Below are 19,679 nucleotides of genomic sequence, written 5' to 3' on the forward strand. Positions count from 1 at the left end.
GCTTCCTTTTTTTTTGCTGTTTTGCTTTCTGGGATCTCTGTAACTATTTTTACTTCATTGTTTCTTTCATATATATGGTTTTATGTGTTGTGTTGTCTTGATTTTAGTTTGTTTTTATGAATGCTTGTATATGGTGTACCAGTACCAAGACCCTAGGGTTATTCATGGGCCAAAAATAAAGGTTGATTGATTGATTGATTGATTGATTGATTGATTGATTGATTGATTGATTGATTGATTGATTGATTGATTGATTGATTATGAAAATCTCATCAGCGAATGCACTAGGCGCTTGAAACCATCCTTATCATGTGGTCCAGATGGTATCCCCTCAGCCATACTAAAAGCTTATAGCAGTATATTGGTCCCAGTACTGACTAGCATATTTAATTACTGTCTGATTACTTCCACATTTCCTAGCATGTGGAAAATTGCTCGTGTTTTTTTATTATATAATTCTGGCTCTAAAACTTATGTCTCCAATTATCGACCGATTGCTCTTCTCGGTGCCATGTCAAAGATTTTTGAGCTGGTCATTCACCACATACTGTCTTTTAATGTGAAAAACTCATTGCATAATAATCAACATGGATTTGTACCTGGCCGCTCAGCCGTCACTAATCTTGCCAGTTTCATGACGCAAATATCTACACCTGTATTCCAGAGAGGACACGTCGACACCATTTACTCTGACCTCAGCAAAGCGTTTGATGTAGTCAGTCACTCAACGCTTATGGTTAAACTTGCTCATTTTGATGTTGACACCGCTGTTGTGAATCTATTGCATATCTACCTTCGTGACAGATCATGTTATGTTGCCGCCAATGGCCAAACGTCCTCCTTTTACAAAGTGACCAGTGGTGTACCTCTGGGTTCGGTATTAGGCCCACGCCTCTTGTTAATGTATGTTAACGACGTTTCTTCTGCCATTCGCAATTCTTCTTTCCTTTTGTATGCAGATGATATAAAGATATTTAGGGAAATTCATTCGTTTAACGACTGTCGCTTGTTGCAGTCTGATTTGTGTTCTTTTTCAGATTGGTGTAATAACAATAACCTTTCTCTCAATATTTCAAATACAAAAGTCATGAGTTTCACTCGCAAATCATCTAGCGTATCTTTTTTATACTCTGTCAATTCTGTGTCTTTATGTAGGGTTTGTGAGATCAATCATCTCGGCGTTCTCTTTGATAGCACCTTGCATTTTTCAGCACATACTAAGCGTGTTGCTATGCGGGGTCTTCATTCTCTCGGCTGTGTTTGTAGAATATCGAGAGAATTCAATTCTCCTATGCCACTCCGCAAATTGTACACCGCAATATGTCTTCCTCAATTTGAGTATGCATCTGTGATCTGGAATGGCATTTCTAATTCCTTAGGTAACGTAATTGAGCGTGTCCAGATAAATTTCTAAGCGTTTACAACCATCGCTTCGCTCAAAATGACTCTGGCTCGTGTTCTAACACCGTTGAACTATTCTCACTGCCTTCACTTCGCTGCCGGCGAAATCGCGCTGATCTCTTCTTTCTTTTCAAGCTCGTTCACGGTACTATATCCTGTCCTATACTGCTCAAAAGTATTAATTTTCGGATTCCGCGGAAGCAAACAAGAGAGAGCAGGCCGTTTCTTGTAACTGCCCGCCTCTCTCAGCACTCAACCCTCAACAGGATACAAAGTCTTTATATTGTTTTATTTTCTTGACCTCGATGTTTTTGATGGGTCACAGTTATCGGGTTCCTCCAAGGTTTGTACCGTTATAAGATAACACTACATGTGCAATTTGTTCTATCTTTCTCTTTTAGTTTATCCGGCACATTGTTGTATGTATGTATATGTATGTATGTATATATGTATGTATGTATGTATTTATGTATGTATGTGTGTGTGTATGTATGTAAGAAAACTTTGAACAAGGTAAAAGCACGATTGTTGCCACAATCGTGCAACAATCGTGCTTTTACCTTGTTTAAAGTTTTCTTTTCTTGTGTTCTCTACCATCTTCAAAAGTTCAACTGCTCACTGTATGTATGCATGTATGTATGTATGTATGTATGTATGTATGTATGTATGTATGTATGTATGTATGTATGTATGTATGTATGTATGTATGTATGTATGCATGTATGTATATTATCTGAATTTTCGTCATTATCGTTAGCTATTTCTCATACTGTGTTAATCTACTTTTGTCCTGTCGTCCTAATATTTCTGTACGCATTGTGTCTCATAGTTTTCTTCTGAACAGTCATCTTGTTTTATTGTGTTATTCTTAGTTTTTTTTTGTTTCTTTTTTGCGTGCGCCAGCATCAAGACCTCTCGGTTGTTCCTGGGCACGTTAAATAAATGATGGATTGATTGATTGATTATTATTATTATTATTAAATGTACCGCCAGTGTCGTCAATGCGAGCACGTTCGTATGGTGTTATTTCGTAACTGCTCTCCACCAAATTAATGGTTTTCTAGATTTTCTTGCGTAACCTTTATGTAATGCGACGCCTGTTTTTTTTTTTTTCTGGAAATACATTAATTTCGCTTAGTCGTTTCTGGTTACACATTCAAAACAATGAAATGTCGAAATTCTGGTTCTGAGCAATGGCTGGTTTCATTTCTATGCACTAATAAGGTATCGCCGTTATTCCCTTGCAATATTTTAGATGTATTAGACAGGCCAAAAAGAATTAGACCCAACTGTGAAACATTAAAGAAATCTTTTTACGCAATCCTAAAGGAATTTTGATGAACATCCGAATTGGAAGCTGCTGCAATTTTGCACATGAAGAAGAAAATACCAAGAAAAAATACCCACGTGGTGCGTCCTGGCAAAGAGAGAGAATGCGAAAGCAGCGTGCATCTTATCGAATCATTAAGAAAAGTATTCTATCGAAACTTACTTCCATACTTAGTCCAATACTTTCGAAACAGGCTCTCAGTATTTCTTTATCTTTTCATTGATAATTTATTGTGAACACGCACGCGTAAGACGAATACTTTTTTATGTTTTCGTTGTTTGGTATGACAGCCGGAGAACTGAAAAATATAGCTGCCTTTTTCCGGCGTTTATATAACAATAGAGGCTACTCCGGTTATAAGTTACAATTGCTTCTTTGCACACGGTGTCTTACTGGAAAGTGGATGATCCAAATACGTCGCCTTTATTTTTCAATGGCTTCGGTATTGTTACGGTGATACCATGGCACGGGGACTACTCTACCTCTAGCGCCCCCTTATAAAAATTTTTACGTCCAGTCAAAAGACAGTCTATTTCCCGGAGGCAATAGACCATGTATGTCCTCTGTGTGTCCCCTGTATTGGAATTTGGCCACTTACTTTTTGTGTCCTCCAAGTGTCCTTTGTGTTTCCGTCCTCCATGTGTACAGTATATTTCCCAAAGGCAATAGACAGCATGCGTCCTCCATTTGTCTAGTATGTTTCCAGAAGGCAATAGACTGTGTGCGTCCTTTGAGTGCCCTAAAATTGGCCACAGACTTTCTGTGTCCTCTATGCGTCCTTTGCATTTCACGTTTCCTCTGTGCGGCCTGGAAGTATCCGTCCACCTTTCTCCTTTCAGTTTTCCTGCGGTTGATGAATGGCTGCAAATAATCAAGTTCTCTATTCCTCATGCACTGAACATCCTTCGAATGGCAAGCGTGTTTATATAATACTTTGTGGCGCTTAGAATTGCTGCCAACCACGCAGTAAAACAGCGACGCATTTTTCTGCCTTTACAATGTTTATTTGAGTAACATTGTGAATAATTAAATGCAGTGTACTGAAAATTATGGCCATCATTATTTGGCCACCTGGCCGCGAGAAAGCATTGAAGAAAGCGATCCGGCAATTTCTTTCTCGCTGACACCAAACTCCGAGCACGTAAAAGCTGCAAAAAAATGAAAAGCAAGAACACAGCAGAATTATTATTTGCAGGCAATCTTAAGAAAACGGTCAACAGAAACGAACAAGTAACCTACATGACAAACATGCCGGTACATATCATTTAAGAGGCATTCACAGTTGTAGTTCGCCTATGTGTCACAGGGGTGATGATACAGGGGCAGATTATTTAAACAGCTTCTCCTAAAAAAGCTGCCTCCTAAAAAAAAAATCGGGGAGTGCGCGTTTTGTTTTACAACCATTAACGCAGTTTTCTTTTTCTTTTTTTTTCATGCAACAAGCTTTAGCGGTCGAATCCACCCAAGCCAAGCGGCGGCCGCTGGCCCGTCAGCATGATAACACTTTCGTTGCCGGCAATGGCAAGGATCACTCACACAGCATACTGGCCGCCGCTCCTGGAAGCCCATTCATGTGACCGCGCCGACGCAGCCGGTAATTTACAATAAAAGAAGCGCGGGGAGCCGAACACCAAGGAAAATACTCAACACGTTTAACGAAACGGCGCTGCGGCAACGCGTAAGAAAATTTTAACATGCACCACGATAAACAATCACTTACGGCAGAACACGCAGCATTTTTCACACTTCGCGTCGACAGACTGGAACTTGCAGTAGAGACTCTTGATTCACGTAGGCACGCACAACTTGTCAGGTGTTTTGTCAAATGGCGACCTCGATGTGCGTTTGCCACAGCAGCGCAGTACAGCGACGACACAGGCGCTTTGCCAGCACACACGATGTTTCAGGTGGCACAAGAGCACTAACACGTAATATTACGGCAGGAGGAGCACGTAGTAATTCACGTAACAGCAGCAAATCGAAAACAAACCACCAAAACCTTGCACAACGAACCATACACGTCTTTTCTTGCCCACCTATAACAATGACTGCATATATGCTAGCCTAGACTAGACTTATTACTACAGTTGGCTATCTAGCAGTCATAGAGTTTTAGCAGGTACTTGGTTACTTCATGATTACCCCTGAAGCAAACTAGGCAGACGCCATTATAGTATTTTGTTAAAGTTGATAATAGCAAACATATGTATAATGGCAGTATATTTTCTTGATGCGAGCAACGTCTTTTGTTGTCGTAAGTTGTTGCAACTCAAAAGCAAATAAAAATGGATTAACAAACGAAGTTATTATCATCGTCATCTACATCTAGATTGACTGTTTTGTGTTTTGTTCAGCGTCCAAGCATTCACTGTTTGTGGGCTTTTCACAAACAGAACGGCCGGATAAAAAATTATTCTCGCAGACATACGCAAACACACGCGCACACGCATACGCATACACACACACACACACACACACACACACACACACACACACACACACACACACACACACACACACACACACACACACACACACACACACACACACACACACACACACACACACACACACACACACACACACACACACACACACACACACACACACACACACACACACACAGGCACACACACACACGTGCGCGCGCGCACACGCACGCACGCACACGCACGCACGCTCACAAAAGCACCGTGCGTCAAATCCACGCAGGCAAACAATTCACTCAAATAAAGGCTTAGCAAGACTATGTATGCTCAAATATTTAGACCTACGTTTAACAACCCACCGCATTCTGTATCGGTGGCTTGGAGGTTAAGTACTCACCAACTGACTCAAACGTCGGTGGTTCGAAACCAGCACAGTAATCTTTTTTTTTTTTACCGTGTCTTAATTGAAGTTTTTCTGCCTTAGGTTATATTTTGACATTGTTGTTGCTCTTGTTGCTCTCGTCTGGCGGTGTCCCCCTTTTTTTCTGTCGCAATATATTTCTACCGCAAGCTCTACCCCAATAAACAGTATACCGCTTCAGCATTTAGTTGCAAGGATAAGCCATTTTACAACGACCCTGAAGGAAAACACAGACTAGGACAATCGGAAGCCACTTTTTAGGTTGTTTTTGTTTTCATTGCTTTGTTTTCTATTCGGCCTTTTGTTTTCTTTTTACTTTTTCTGGTCTGTATATTCTTCTCCCTCCCACTTTTTTTTCGTAATGGGAGGGACGAGGCACTTCGAACAGCCTCGTTCAATATGTATCCTTCTTACGCCACTGTTTCATACAAACGTACCAGTTCGTAATATTAATTCTGCGAATTATTCAGACATCACTAGCACGAAATAACGTATACAGTGCTGCAGAATTTTAAACCATCGGCGTTGTTTCTTACCATCTCTAGCCAAGCCAAAAAACTTAACCTTTCGAGTTTAATTAAGGCTTACATGCTCGACTTTATGTTTACTTGAGGAAGCACAGCACGATTGTTTAGTTTGCGGCTCTTCAGAAAAAGAATGTAAGGCAACAAATAGTTATACTTCTACCCAATGTCCTAGAGGCAACACAAAAGACATAAGTCAGTCTTTTGACTTCATTTTGCCTTCAGTACATACATAAGCAACAGCATTACGGCACACAGAAAAAGAATTAAGACAGCAAATATATCTTCCACCCTTTGTCCTAGAGGCAACACAGGGGAAACAGGCCAAAGTCTTTTGACTTCATTTTGCCTTGAGTACACACATGGGCAATAGCATTGCGGAACTCAGAAAGAGAAGAAAGCAAGTCAGTTTTAAAGTTTTATACTTCTCATCCGAAATAAAATCTCGTATACAAATTTAAACTTTGTCTTTACCATAGTACATATAAAGGTAAAACATCATGGCTGTTTATCCGGCAGTCTATAAAAAGTACACAGCCTGCTTATGTCCTAAAGGTAACACAAAGGAAAAGTCAAAAGAAAGGCCACACAGTCAACATGCAGGAGACACAAAGTAAACAGAAAGGAAAAGTTCATTTTCATAAGGGCCCTCTGTTTCTCTTTTTTTAGTGTGAGCTACACTCGCCGAGGTTGAGCAGTTTCGCGTGGCTCCTGGAGAGAAGTACTGCGCTTGCGAGAGGAGCAGGGACGTCACGCGGCCCACAGAACGTCGCTCGCTGCCCGGCGTCTCTCATACACCCGATGCGCCGAGCGTCCTCGCCGACCTCCGTTCCGCACGTGGCGGCCCGGTTCACTTGATGATCATGCGATGGGTTACCCGATGTGGAACCGATGGCTCATGCGTCGCAGCAGCACCGGCGTACGCCTGTTGAACGGCTTAAGCTTTGGGGCGATTGGTGACGCTCCGCCGGAGCCGCTTAATAAATATACATATGTCACATAATGCGTATACCTGAGTGTGGTATTGAAGCAGCTGTAAGCATGATAATCAAGGTTCTCCTAGACAACCAAGGAAAATAATAATAACCCTCTGAACCTTAGCTTACGCTACGTATACCCTGGCATAGCCGAGTTAAGCCACTGCTAATTTTTTTTTTGTTAAGGGTAAAGCAACAAAAAAGCGCAGCTATATTAAAATTTCTTACATTCGACGTTCCAGGAGGTGTAGACCGATTGGTAACCGTCCGGAGTCCCGGTGCACCTAGCACCGTAGCGTAATACAGGGCTTTGAACAACCATTTCATTTGAAATGCTTTTGAGAATTCGCTCATCGGCTGCTAATACGTACCACAGCGATGACAATACCGGTGCCCAACTTACACCAGTTGCAACGACGGCACGGCTTTGTACCATATACCCGTTACCCGCGCCAATGAATTAAATTTGCATTTACGATACTCTGAGCAGGATATACAAGAAAAAACACCAGATTCTGCACTCACTTTGCGAATGGTAAAACACACAAAATGTAAATGCGTGAAGGAGTGACAAGCAAGATATTTAGCAGGCATAACCCTGCCAGTGCACTTTACACAGCCGCGTGGGGCTTGCAGTCTCATAGCTATCTGTTCGAGAAGCTCCCACGCAGCCCCCCACCCCACTCACCGCGGAAATTTCTCTCAAGCGCTGGGGGAGGATATTCTATAGCTCCATTGTTGCGACACGGTGCTAATAAACCAGGTGTAACGAAGAAGACAGCAACACGACCAGAGCTCGTGTTTTTGTCTTCCCTCTTTGTCCGGCTTTATCCGCGCTGTTTCAACAACTGGCCCAGTTCTGGACTATTTTGAAATTTATAGGTCGTCCCATTCGTGCGGTTAAAGCGGTACAAGGTCTTACCGCCTATAATACACAGGGACGTAGAGGTGAAAAACTCTCCGGTAACTTTCTCTAATAACATAAATAAGATGCTGTGCATCAATTTCCATTCGCCTCGTGTCTGCGGTTGTTTTAAATGTCGAGCATTTGTATAACTCACGATGTCACCCGTGCGTCGGCGTCCGCAGCAGCCAGCCCCCCACCCCCGCCCCCCTACGCTATAAAAAGAAATAACAGTTACCGGCGCCTGGTTTCGATCCCACTACCCTGCGGGCGGCACGCAAGGTACATGGTGCTCTACCCACTGCGCCATAAAGCCGACACAGAATGAAAGGCTACGAACGCGCCTTATATCCTTGACTCATTCAAACTACGTCAAGAAGCTGCTGATACAACGCATTCACTACCTGTGGGCGGAACGCGAGGTACATGGTGCTCTTCCCTCTGCGCCACAAAACCGACACAGAATCAAAGGCTACGAACGCGCCTTATATCTTTGACTCATTCAAACTACGTCGTCAGCGGCGTGCGTTGGCGACTCAGCGGCGTGCTAGCGGCGTGATAGCTGCGTGGTGTACACGTGATAGCACCAACCCCCCAAACACTAAACGTTAACGCAATACACCAACCCCCTATGCGACGCATTTACTCGAGTCCCCCTCGCGGGGAGATGGGCCCATTTTTTTTTTAATTGTATGACTACTAAATAATTAGCTGCTTTTTCTTCAGTGCTAATCAGCAAATGTAACAACCGAATAAATTCACCTGTATTTGAGACTGAATATTATCTCAAAGTGAACTCAACAATTTCAACGGTTTAGCAGCTGCGCATGTGAGATATTTTCGCAGTTGTATGGAACGCAGAGGAACCCTAAATTCTATTTTAAGATACGAAATTTGTTCGATATACCCTGCAGGCTGCTTCTGTGAGAGATTGAAAATTTACGTAGTGACTTTGTTTTCGGTCTTTGTTTTCTTAGTGTTTAAATTTAGCAACCCCGATTTTGCGGACCGGGCGTAATATGCGATAGACTTGTGTTGCGTCAAACATGTTGTTTCCGGCGGTTGCAGTTTTAATCAGGGTGCCGAACCGGAATTTTTTGTTGGTTTCGATTCGGGTTCAAACCTTTCGTGTTCGGTTCGGTGTTCGTTTACCGAAAACCATTTCGTTCTGGTGCGAAGCGGGTCGAACTAGTTCAAACGAGTTCAAACTGGTTCGGAAAAAAAAGGAGGAGTGTTTTTTTCTTACTTTTTTAGTGCTACGTTTTCGCGTCTTCCTTTCTCTGTCAACTCGGTTTGAAAACAGATTCATAATGTAAGTTTTTTTGTAAATATTGACTTGGCCAACTTGACTACACAATCCACTACAAAATATTTTCCATGGGGGGCCAACGATTGCAACACTAACTGATTTGAAATAAAAGGTTTGTTGGAACATTTAGGACTGCTTACGTGTGTGAGTGTAATGGCCGCAAGTTTATATTAATGTCCGCAAGATTGTATCCATAAATTTATTTAATTTCATTCATACAACTAAGTTAAATTTTATTCTTGGCTCACAAACCCGCAGTATCATAGACGGCAGCTGCTTTTTTTAAGCGGAACAACGACAATAGTTTCACGTAGCTGCCATGATGCCGCCTTGTGCTCCACTCCCATCGCCGACCAGGGACGGTCCGCGCTTCTCCTCCAAATAATGCATCCATGGCAGCTTCCTTGGCGGGCAGGCAACGTTTCTGGACTACACAGAGCCTGCCGGTCCGCCATCTTTTCAGGTACCATGCATTATCGCCACGCACACGCGCACATACGCACGCACGCCCGCGTATGCATACACGCAGACACACCCAGACACAGAGAGAGAGAGAGAGAGAGAGAGAGAGAGAGAGAGAGAGAGAGAGAGCAGACGCGCACGCACCGTATTTCGCTCAATGAAAAAAGTAATGCTTTCGCAGTGAAAAGAAAATTGGTTGGAATGCTACGATTTTTATGTGCCACAGTTTCAACGACTATTTTTCGTTAACGCTGGAGCATTACCAGTGCTAGAAGTAGAAAACTGTGCGTCGTCGGCGTCAAATTCCACCTGTCTAGCGGGTACGGGGCATTTAGAGGGATTTCATTTTACCCACCTTCCACCTGCGAGCAGACGGGCCAGACGGAAGGAACGGCTATAATTACTCACAAACTATAAGGAAAACACAGGCGATAACAACTTAGTGAATGTTGGTTCGTTGTTCTTGTTGATGATGATCTGTATTGGTGCCTGATGGTTGCGGCACTAATGACACGACGACGATGGTTGGGGAGGGTTTTTACAACTGTATGTTTAAGCGAAAGAAATATACAGACTATTTACACACTCTGAAGGTAGAATTAATGAAGTAAGAATTAAAGTGAGAGTCTCAGTCAGCTAAAACGTAGTCAGCTAGAGCTACAACTTAGTCATCTACTACCTCCCTAACCGAACCTGGCTAGCCCGGCAATACGCCGGCCGTGCATAGAACATTAAACCTTGAGGATTCGAATTCCGAGACCTCGTGTCTCCGGGTTGTAATTGGTAGCTTAGTCTCCACCCCCGATACACAGGCCAATCAGCATCTCCAGGCGGTCTGCTTGGTCGTATTGCCAAATCCGGGCATCAACTGCGGCTGGCAACGCCCCCCCCCCCCCCCCCTGTAACACTGAACCGCTAGCCACTCTCTCCCTAAAGACAAAAGAAAAGGAGATCAAAGGTGATCAAAGTGAATACAACACACATTGAGAATCTTGGGGAACAGCGCGAACTAACAGGGACACAAAAAGAAAGAAGTGGACAGGACCAGCGCTAGTCCTGTCCACTTCTTTCTTTTTGTGTCCCTGTTAGTTCGCGCTGTTCCCCAAGATGCAAGTACACCAACTCGCCCAACTCGCCACCCTGACACATTGAGAACCCCGCAAAAACACGTGCAAGCGCCCGGGGCAAGCTTTTCGCACGCGGCCTGCGTCGCCCGTTCCCACGCCCGCACTTAACACGTACAACACCTTGTCCAAAGTTGGCTCGCCACCACGAACCCGGGGTCACCCGTATCCGTTCGTCTTAATGAACACAGCGCGCCCTCGAGGTTCCGCGACATTGACAGGCGATCCTCGGCAGAAACCTTATGGGACGCGTGGACTCCGTGGCGTCGCATTCGCAACGAAACATCTTCGCACTTGCTTACTGTGCGCTCGGGCCAACAAAGGCAGAACCACCACCCTAAATCGGCCACTGTCCAAGCACAGTTGACAGCCCCGTACTACCCCGTTATCAGAAGGTCCACTTGGTTTTATAACCGTCCCTCTTTCTAAGCGCGCGCGCAGGCCACCCCCGAAGCAACCGCCGCCACGTCCACGGAAAGCGCATCGAGCATCCGACGCACGCTTTCCCACGCTCGTACTGTGCTTTGCAACCTGCTATAAAAAAACAACGCACAGCCCAGCCGAGTCTCAATACAATTCGTCTCCACGCAGGCGGCATGATCCAAAGGCCGCCTGCTGTTGACAGGCTCACTGCCATAAAGTCCTTCATGCGCCTTCAGGGAACCGCCGCTTCCCACGTGTTCGACTTTGCAGCGTCGCTGGCCCCTGCAACACTTACAGACTTGCTAATGACAGTTCAGCTACAGGAGACAGCGATTGAGTTCTAGTAAAGATGGCAGCCTAGGGAATTCACAAGCAGCGGTAGTGGTCGCTTGCTCTCCAAGGCCGCAGAACGGAAACGCAAAGCGGAAGAAGGTATTAAAGGACGCTATGAGATTTCCTTCTCATGGAACCAGTTTATCGCGCTTTTTTTTTTAGTTTAGCTGCTTCCTAAAGTCTTACCTAAAATAAATACTTGTTTCGGAAACCCTTAGATGAATACAAAATATGCTTTAGCAGCTATTTGCTAACTTAACTACGAGACATCAATGCAGAGTTGTAGCACTCCGTATCCTCAGTCTGTTCCGTGGTTACCGTGTAGACCGGGACCCGTCTTGGCACTTGCGCACTCGTTTCGATAGGGGGGATTAGTTCCCCGGCCTCTCCTAGCAATGCCCGCGCATTCAATGCCGAGGGGAAGGGGGGGGTTGGGATTGACCATCCCACCGCTGCTCCGCTATGGGGACTGGGCCCTCTCACCGCCGCCTCCACTGTTGCCACTGCTGCGACTGGCCACTGTTGCGACTGCCACTGTTGCGACTGTTGCGACTGGCGACTGGACGATGCCCCCGCCGTCTCCGTGACCTCGCCTCCAGGCGTAGCGACATGCCCTTATTTGGTCGTTCTCAGATTCGGGCGCGCCGCCGCGACCAAAGGGAGATTCGCCTTGGCGGTTTGATCCGGTCTGGACGAGGCGTGACTCAGCCTCGCTGTCGGCGCGTCGCCTCGTGCAACGCATTTAAGCCAGGCGCTCAGGCACAACAGGGTAAGCACTCCTCGCCTTCACTGCGCGCGCAGGCGCAGTGGGGTCCGGTCGCCACGGAACTGACGGAGCATACGGAGTGCTAAAACTCTCTAATCTCATGCTATAAACAGCACAACTACGCATTACGTGCATAAAGAAGGACAATTTAAGCATTTCGGTCGTTGTCGCCCAACAACTTTCCGGATGTTTTTGTGCGCAACTACATTTACTGATTGATTGAGAGGGAGAGCGCCGCAAAATTTGCAAATGCCAAGGACTCCAAAAATATCGCGGTTGGTCCGACCGAACGGATGTTTTTTTGGTTTACTTTAACTGTTCCAAGAGCCGTTGAAGTTATCATCCCCGGAACCGGTTCGGAATGGTTCCTTCGACTTGTTCCGGTTCGGGTTCAATTTCTATTGATTGTGGGGGTTTAACGCGCCGACGCAACGCAGGCGATGAGGCGCGCCGTAGTGGAGGGCTCCGGATTAATTTTGACCACCTGGGGATCTTTAACGTGCGCCGAAATCTCGTACACACGGGCGTTTTTTGCTTTCCGCCTCCATCAGAAAAGCGGCCGCCGCGGCCGGGAATCGAACCCGCGACCTCGTGCTCAGCAGCGCTCGGGTTCAATTTCAAAACGACAGAAGAAATACTAATTCGGTTCGGATCCGTTTCCGGGTGCAAATTCAGGTTCGTTTCCGATATTACGTTCGGTCACGGTTCTCTGTTCGAGACCCTTGTTTAAGTGTGAAAGTAATATATGGTCCAATCAGCGAAAACTGCACCCGCCTGAGTGCGAGGACTAACCGACCACGCCCAAGGTAACGGCCGCCCGCTGAGGTTCAGCGCCAAAGACAGAATGACCAGCTACAACGAATTGACCAAGGCCCTTCGGCTGGCCCGCAGACTTCTCCCGCCGCCCTGCAAAGGGCTGAACAGGGCACAGGCCGTGCTGTTCAGGCAGTTACAAACGAGGACGCTTCCGAGCCCGGCGCTACTGCACCGGATGTACCCGGAATCCCACCCCGACGACAAGTGCAGAGTGTGCAACAGGGAGACGGCCACATTCGAGAACATGCTATGGGACTGCTCCCAACATCCAAGCGAAGCTAACTCAGGACGTATACCGCCGCAGCTTGAGGATAGATCGCGGAGTGACCACCAAGATACGCAAATCGAGGCCGTCCAGCCGGTCATCGAGGCGCTGGCTAGGCAGCGACCTAGAGAACCGGCTACGTCGAGCGAGGATCCTCGCACAGCACCCGCCAAGACGACGACGTAGGCCACGTCCGAAGCGCGCGTCCGCGCTTCACTGCAGGCACAATAAACATTTCTCCAATCCAATCCAATGTCAGGGCACCTAATTATGCTCACCTGTTCAGACGGCAAAGCCCTGTTGAACCTTACCAAAAATTGATTTGGTTGGTTGGTTTTACTCCTACAGTGTATACCTGCCTCTTTCTTCTCTTTCGCTTCGTCTTCTTTTGGCGCGAATTACTTCGCCAGGCTCCTCTGCTGCTACGTCGGATTTGCGCTACTTAAATCGCTTCGTTTCTCCGTATTTTGGCACGAAATTATTCACGGAGCAGTCTTGTAACACGGGCCGCAGCTTCCCCAGAAGCAGTGTTATGCGAGGCTGGAGTGCCCTTGTTCCAGCCACGTGCCATCACGTTCACGTCCCACGAAGCACAGACAGTCTAGCCTTTGCCCAACCGCTGCCTACCTGCGGGCTTCACGTGTTGGTAATGCACTCGGCTCCTTACCGGGATACCCGAGGTTGTTACACTTCATACGAACTGAATTGATTTTTCAAGCAACGGTTTACTACTTTCGTCCAGCCATTTCGTGGAGGATGAGCAAATGACCATTTGACCGGAGACACACCCACGGCGACACACCCCTCGATGCGCATCGCGTGATTCCCCAGGCCCGCTGTAGGCGCCTCCGGGCGCAGACAGCGGTCACCACCCCCGCAGCCTCCCATGTATGCGGCGCCGGGTCGTTTCCGGCAACGTGACTCGTATCGCGCTGGGCGAAGAGGAACGGTGCGTTCGCCATACATGAACGCCGTGTTCACCCGGCCTCCTCCTGTGAGCGTTGAAGGGAACAGAACGGCTTTGGGACGTGGTCGGCAATGCAGCTAAATCGAAGATCAACCAAGCGAAAGCAAGACTCAACCAGGCTAAGCCAAGCTTTTGCTTTGCATATCCAATAAGCCGCAGCCATTTTTTTTTAACAGCGCTGATGTTTAGGCAGGTTGTTAGGTCGGGGAACTGGCGCAAAACCTCGCCGAGCGATGATGTCGTGTACTAGAGTGTACTAGAAGAATTTGAGTGGTACGAGCCGGCAGCTCCGCGCCGGCTTCGTCGCGAAGATCAGTTTGTGGAAAGTGGGCGTGGCGGCGTTGCTGTCGCACTAGATTGGGTTGCGCCAGCGAGAACTGCAAGCGCCGGCATAGGTTGGCAACAAATCGGGCGTCCCGAGGTCGCATTCAGTCCTTTTTCAAATGCAGAGCATTTCAGTAACTCACGATGTCACCCGCGTTGACGTCCGTAGTCGTAGCTCGCACCCCTCCCCCTACACTATATATGAAAAATTCCCCCGCATTTCCCCGAGGGGGAGAATGTGAAAGTGCGAATGCACGGTTGTCGGCCCGCTTGCGGCGCTTGCGCTCGGCCCCCGCAGCCCACCGCCTCGCCGCCTTCTCTTCCATCTCTTCCATCGGGTTTGTAGTATCACGTGTACACCACGCAGTTATCAAGCCGCTATAACGCCGCTGAGTCGCCAACGCACGCCGCTGACGACGTAGTTTGAATGCGTTAAAGATATAAGGCGCGTCACTAACACTTAGATCAGCGTCGTGTCCGTGGCTTGGTCGGTAGAGCGTCGCGCTGCGGCCGCAAAGTCCTCGGATCGAAACCTGGCGCCGGATGCTGTTTCTTTTTTAAATATAGAGGAGCACTGCGGACGCCGACGCCGCCGCCGCCGCCGGCGGTGGATGGTTTGGGGTCGCTTATAAAGTGCATTCGCACTTCAAAAATACTATCCGGCGCCTGGTTTCGATCCCTCGACCCTGCGGGCGGAACGCAATGTACATGGCGCTCTACCCACTCCGCCACAAAGCCGACACAGAATGGGAGCCTACGAACGCGCCTTATATCCTTGACTCATTCAAACTACGTCAAGAAGCTGCTGATACAACGCATTCACTGCCACCAACTCCCCAAACACTAAACGTTAACGCAATACACCCACCCCCTATGCGACGCATTTACTCGAGTCCCCCCACGGGGACATGGGCCCAATTACGATGGCAGTGCAACGCCGGCACGTGCGGGAAGAAAAGAACAAAGAGAACAGAACTCCCGCTGGCGCAGTTTCAGGCAGGGGGCGCGCGAGCACTGCGAAGGCGTGAAATTTGAATTGCATGGGGTGGTAGCAGTAAGCGGATAACGGCGGTACAGGCCACTATGGCGAATCACTGCTCTGCATTTCCGACAGCTTTCACATTGAGTGGAACGGCTTCTAATTTTTTTTTTAACAGTGAGGGACCGCTGCTGCTGTTTATCTCTTATTATTCAGTGCCGTGATGTGATGAGCCTTCAGTGTTTAATTTCAACGTCCTCGACATGCCTCCTCCGCCATTTTACGCGCCGAGATGCCGCGCCGACGACGCAGGTGTCAAAGCGTTAAAGAGTTCCCAGAGATGAAGCTTGAAGATTAATGTAAGTAACAAATCTGCGTGGTGTGCAAGCTGCACTTCGAGTACCGCTACATACAGCGTGACTGCACTCACGTTACTCATGGCAAAGAAGCGGGATTCACCCGTGGTGTGCCCGGTGGTTTGCCGGACGTAGAAGTATTTGAGCGAGGATGAACCACTCGCAGGAGTCATGACAGATCGCAATGCTTTCCAAGTGGCATGGCATTAAATTGCCATAAAGAAATATTTTGACCAGCTGCTGCTTGTTCTGCTGACGCGGCTGTTCTTGTGTATCACGGTATCCTGCTGTTACTGATCAAAAAGCTGGTAAGCTCGGTCTAGTGCCAATGTTTAAGTAAAGGGCTTGCGTTTCTCGAATCTGGACGGGTACATTTGTTAGCCATCTCGCTGAAGCAGAATTCCGCCAAAGCCGTCTTCCGAATCATTCGTTGCATCTCTACTCCCAATTATAATTATGTACGCTAGACAGAAGCTTCATGTTCATTCAAAGCCCGAATAATTGCGTTAACTGCAGTAATAACATATCAGGACTTGTCAGTACGGCATATTCTCAGTATATCTGTATTTAAGCGCATCTATTCGCGGTGTTCTGGGAGGAGCATATGCATAGTCAAATAGGATAAAAATTGTGACTAACCTGCCGCGGGGGCTCAGTGGCCAATAAGGCGTTCTGCTGCTGAGCGCAAGGACACCGGTTCGATTCCCGGCGCGGCGGCCACTTTTCTGATCTAGGCGGAAAGTAAAAACGCCCGTGTAATCGAGATTTCGGCACATGTTAAGGATCCTCAGGTGGTCAAAATTAATCCGGAGACTTCCTCTATGGCGCGCCACATAACCTATGCAGTTCGGCGCGCTAAACCACACAATCAATCGATCAATAAATCAATCAATCAAAAATTTGATTAAAGTTTCGGCGAGTATGCGAACAGCTGCGCATCGTTCATGGGGTCGTACACTTAAAGTAGAGGCTGCAACTGGGGATAGGTTTAATAAAAAGTGACAAACTGATGCGGCATTTACTTCTGAATAACTATAGCTAGCATACACAATTGAGCACTATATAGACTTCGATCTAACGGTTACGAATACAACATTTTAAAAGTCATTGTTTCCAAGAGAACGTGCCGGAAAGTTAGTGTCAAATGAAAATGTAGCCAGATTCCTCGATTGGCTTCATGGGCGCGGCACTGATATGGCCCGGTGTCAAAACAGACGCCGCAAAAGTTAAAGCAGCACTGTCCATTTTCCTTCTATTCACTGCATTTTACTCCTGGATATAAGAGAGGGAGCACTAAAAAAAAGTCAAAGCTGGTATTCCAACACTTGTCCCTGTTATCTCCATTCGGTTGTCGTTCTTGTTTTGTTGTTGTTTGCGTTGTAAGCACTTTGTTGAAAAAAGCAGAAAGAAAAAAACAGGGCACGCTTTTACCGCAAAGCCTTTAAAAGTCCCCTTAATTTATTCTGACATGTTGTTTTCTACCCCGCTGTCGCTTTGGCGTTCCAGTTGGCATAAATATTTGGCGAAACGCGAAAAAGCGCGGGCCCCACGATGCCGCGCACTTTGCCGAGCGTAGTCGGCAAGAGACCGCTCCGCCCGCTGCTTCCTCTATTGAATCTACAAGCGCCGCTTCATGTGGAGCGCTCCGTTCGTCCCCCTGGGATACTTCTAGTACACTCTACCGGCACCGCTTCAGCGAGCTTTGCCTCCCCACGCCGTAGGGAGGCCGCGCCTGCGCAGATGCGGAGCGAAGCCGTGACGTCACCACGGGATATAAGAGGATATCACCGCGGGATATTAACATAAAAGCAGCCCCGCTTCGTCGCTGCGGCGAAGCCTCCGGTCTCTCTGAACTCCTCCAACTCAACACCACCTACCACCCCACTACCTCCGTCCACCCCACCTTAAGATCGCACCCCACCAGCCCCCCCTCCACAAAATAACAGAACAGCCAGGCCGCCAGCGAAGAGAGAGAGAGGTTGGGACAGAAGAAGAGCGTCACTCCCATGAGAAAGAGCAACGGCGCAAAGGGAAATCCCACTTGGATCGCGTTAAGTGCGTTGAAGCGTGTAACTATCGTACCGCTGTACTCTTTTAATACCGTAAGTTCGGATGGTCTTCCAGTCGCCAAACGAGGATGCGAACACTTCGGTCCAATCCCGGATGTCGCGCCGTTGAAGCGGCGGCGAAACGTCAGCTAGTTGCAGAAGATGCGGAGTTACGAGCTCGCGTTACCGAAAAAAAGCGTGCATTCGAGGCCCCCAGCTTCCCTGTGTGCCTAGTCTTCGCGGCAGAACTGCAAAGCTGCCACACTTTTTTTATTCGTCTTTACTCCACTCCCATTTTCAGCACCGGACAACAACGCCGGTTGGTCGCAGAATGGGGCACTTGAGGCTTTCGCCTTACGACGGTGACGTCGGCCTTGGTGTCTGTAGTAGCAAAACGACTAATATTCCTCTTCTCTTTAAAGCGTGTCATACCGCGTGGTGTTCTTTAGCACGCGCGTAAACTCGATGGTAGCGAAAGGTTTCCGTCCACGCCATGACTGGGCTGAGAATGTAAAAAATAAGACACTTAAGTTTCTTTAGAGAAAAACGGGTAAAACGCGAAGCTTTTCCGGATGAAGCTTGAGTCAAAGTTAAAATAAAAAGTCCACTGTCCCAAATCCCACAAAACAGCCTAAGTCCAAAGTCTAAGTCAAAAGCCCAAATCCAATCCTGCTTAGGAAAAAAATGAATGCAAATATCGCGGGTTCTGCAACGACAGGTGAGTAAATGGCCAATTTCTGTGCATTTCCTATTTGGAATACACTTCCGAAGAAAATTAGGAACCTGAAAACACTTCATTCTTTCATAATTGTTATAAAATCGCATCTTATCAAAAGGAATTTCAAACTTTTCGTAGCATTGATTGCATTGACAGGGCTACAAACAGGAGTGACAGTACGAAAAGTAATTGCAATTACAGCTTCCGCTTTCTGCTTATTTACAAATCGAAATTTATATTTGTACTCTGTCTAGGTTTTACATATAGCAGTATTAATTGATACTCGTTGTTTTGTTGTTCACTTTTCTAGATTTTTGGATCTGAGTGTTTTTATGACATTTATATTTATGTTCACTCGCATTTTATGGAACAGAGCATCTACAATTTTGCAACTAAAAACGTAATTGTATGAGTATTTATGCTAAAAAATGCGGTTTATTCGAATTTCCTTCTCGCTGCATTTTTGTGAAAACGTGTATCTATTTTATAAGAGGTTCCATTACACTCTGTGACTTTGGGACCTCCTTCTGTATATCCTAACCATGTGATAAACATTCTGTTAACAATAGAATCTTTTGCCTCTCTCTTGACACATTTATTTTCAGTTAGGAGAATACTGCGAATACCATTCGTGTGCTGATGTTATTCCTCAAATATGCCTAATGTTTTATTTTTCCTCAGCAATATGGGCAAGTGTGAAGTGTGTATCCAGATTTAGTGGTTTGAAAATCTTATGCGTTTATAAACCTCTAATTCAAGTATGCTGTTAACCTTTGGCCGGAAAGCTGAATCTACAGACAGAC

Source organism: Haemaphysalis longicornis, unplaced genomic scaffold (genome assembly GCF_048455015.1).
Source record: "Haemaphysalis longicornis isolate Haplotype H1 unplaced genomic scaffold, Haemaphysalis longicornis Haplotype H1 scaffold_9, whole genome shotgun sequence".
Lineage (NCBI taxonomy): Eukaryota > Metazoa > Arthropoda > Arachnida > Ixodida > Ixodidae > Haemaphysalis > Haemaphysalis longicornis.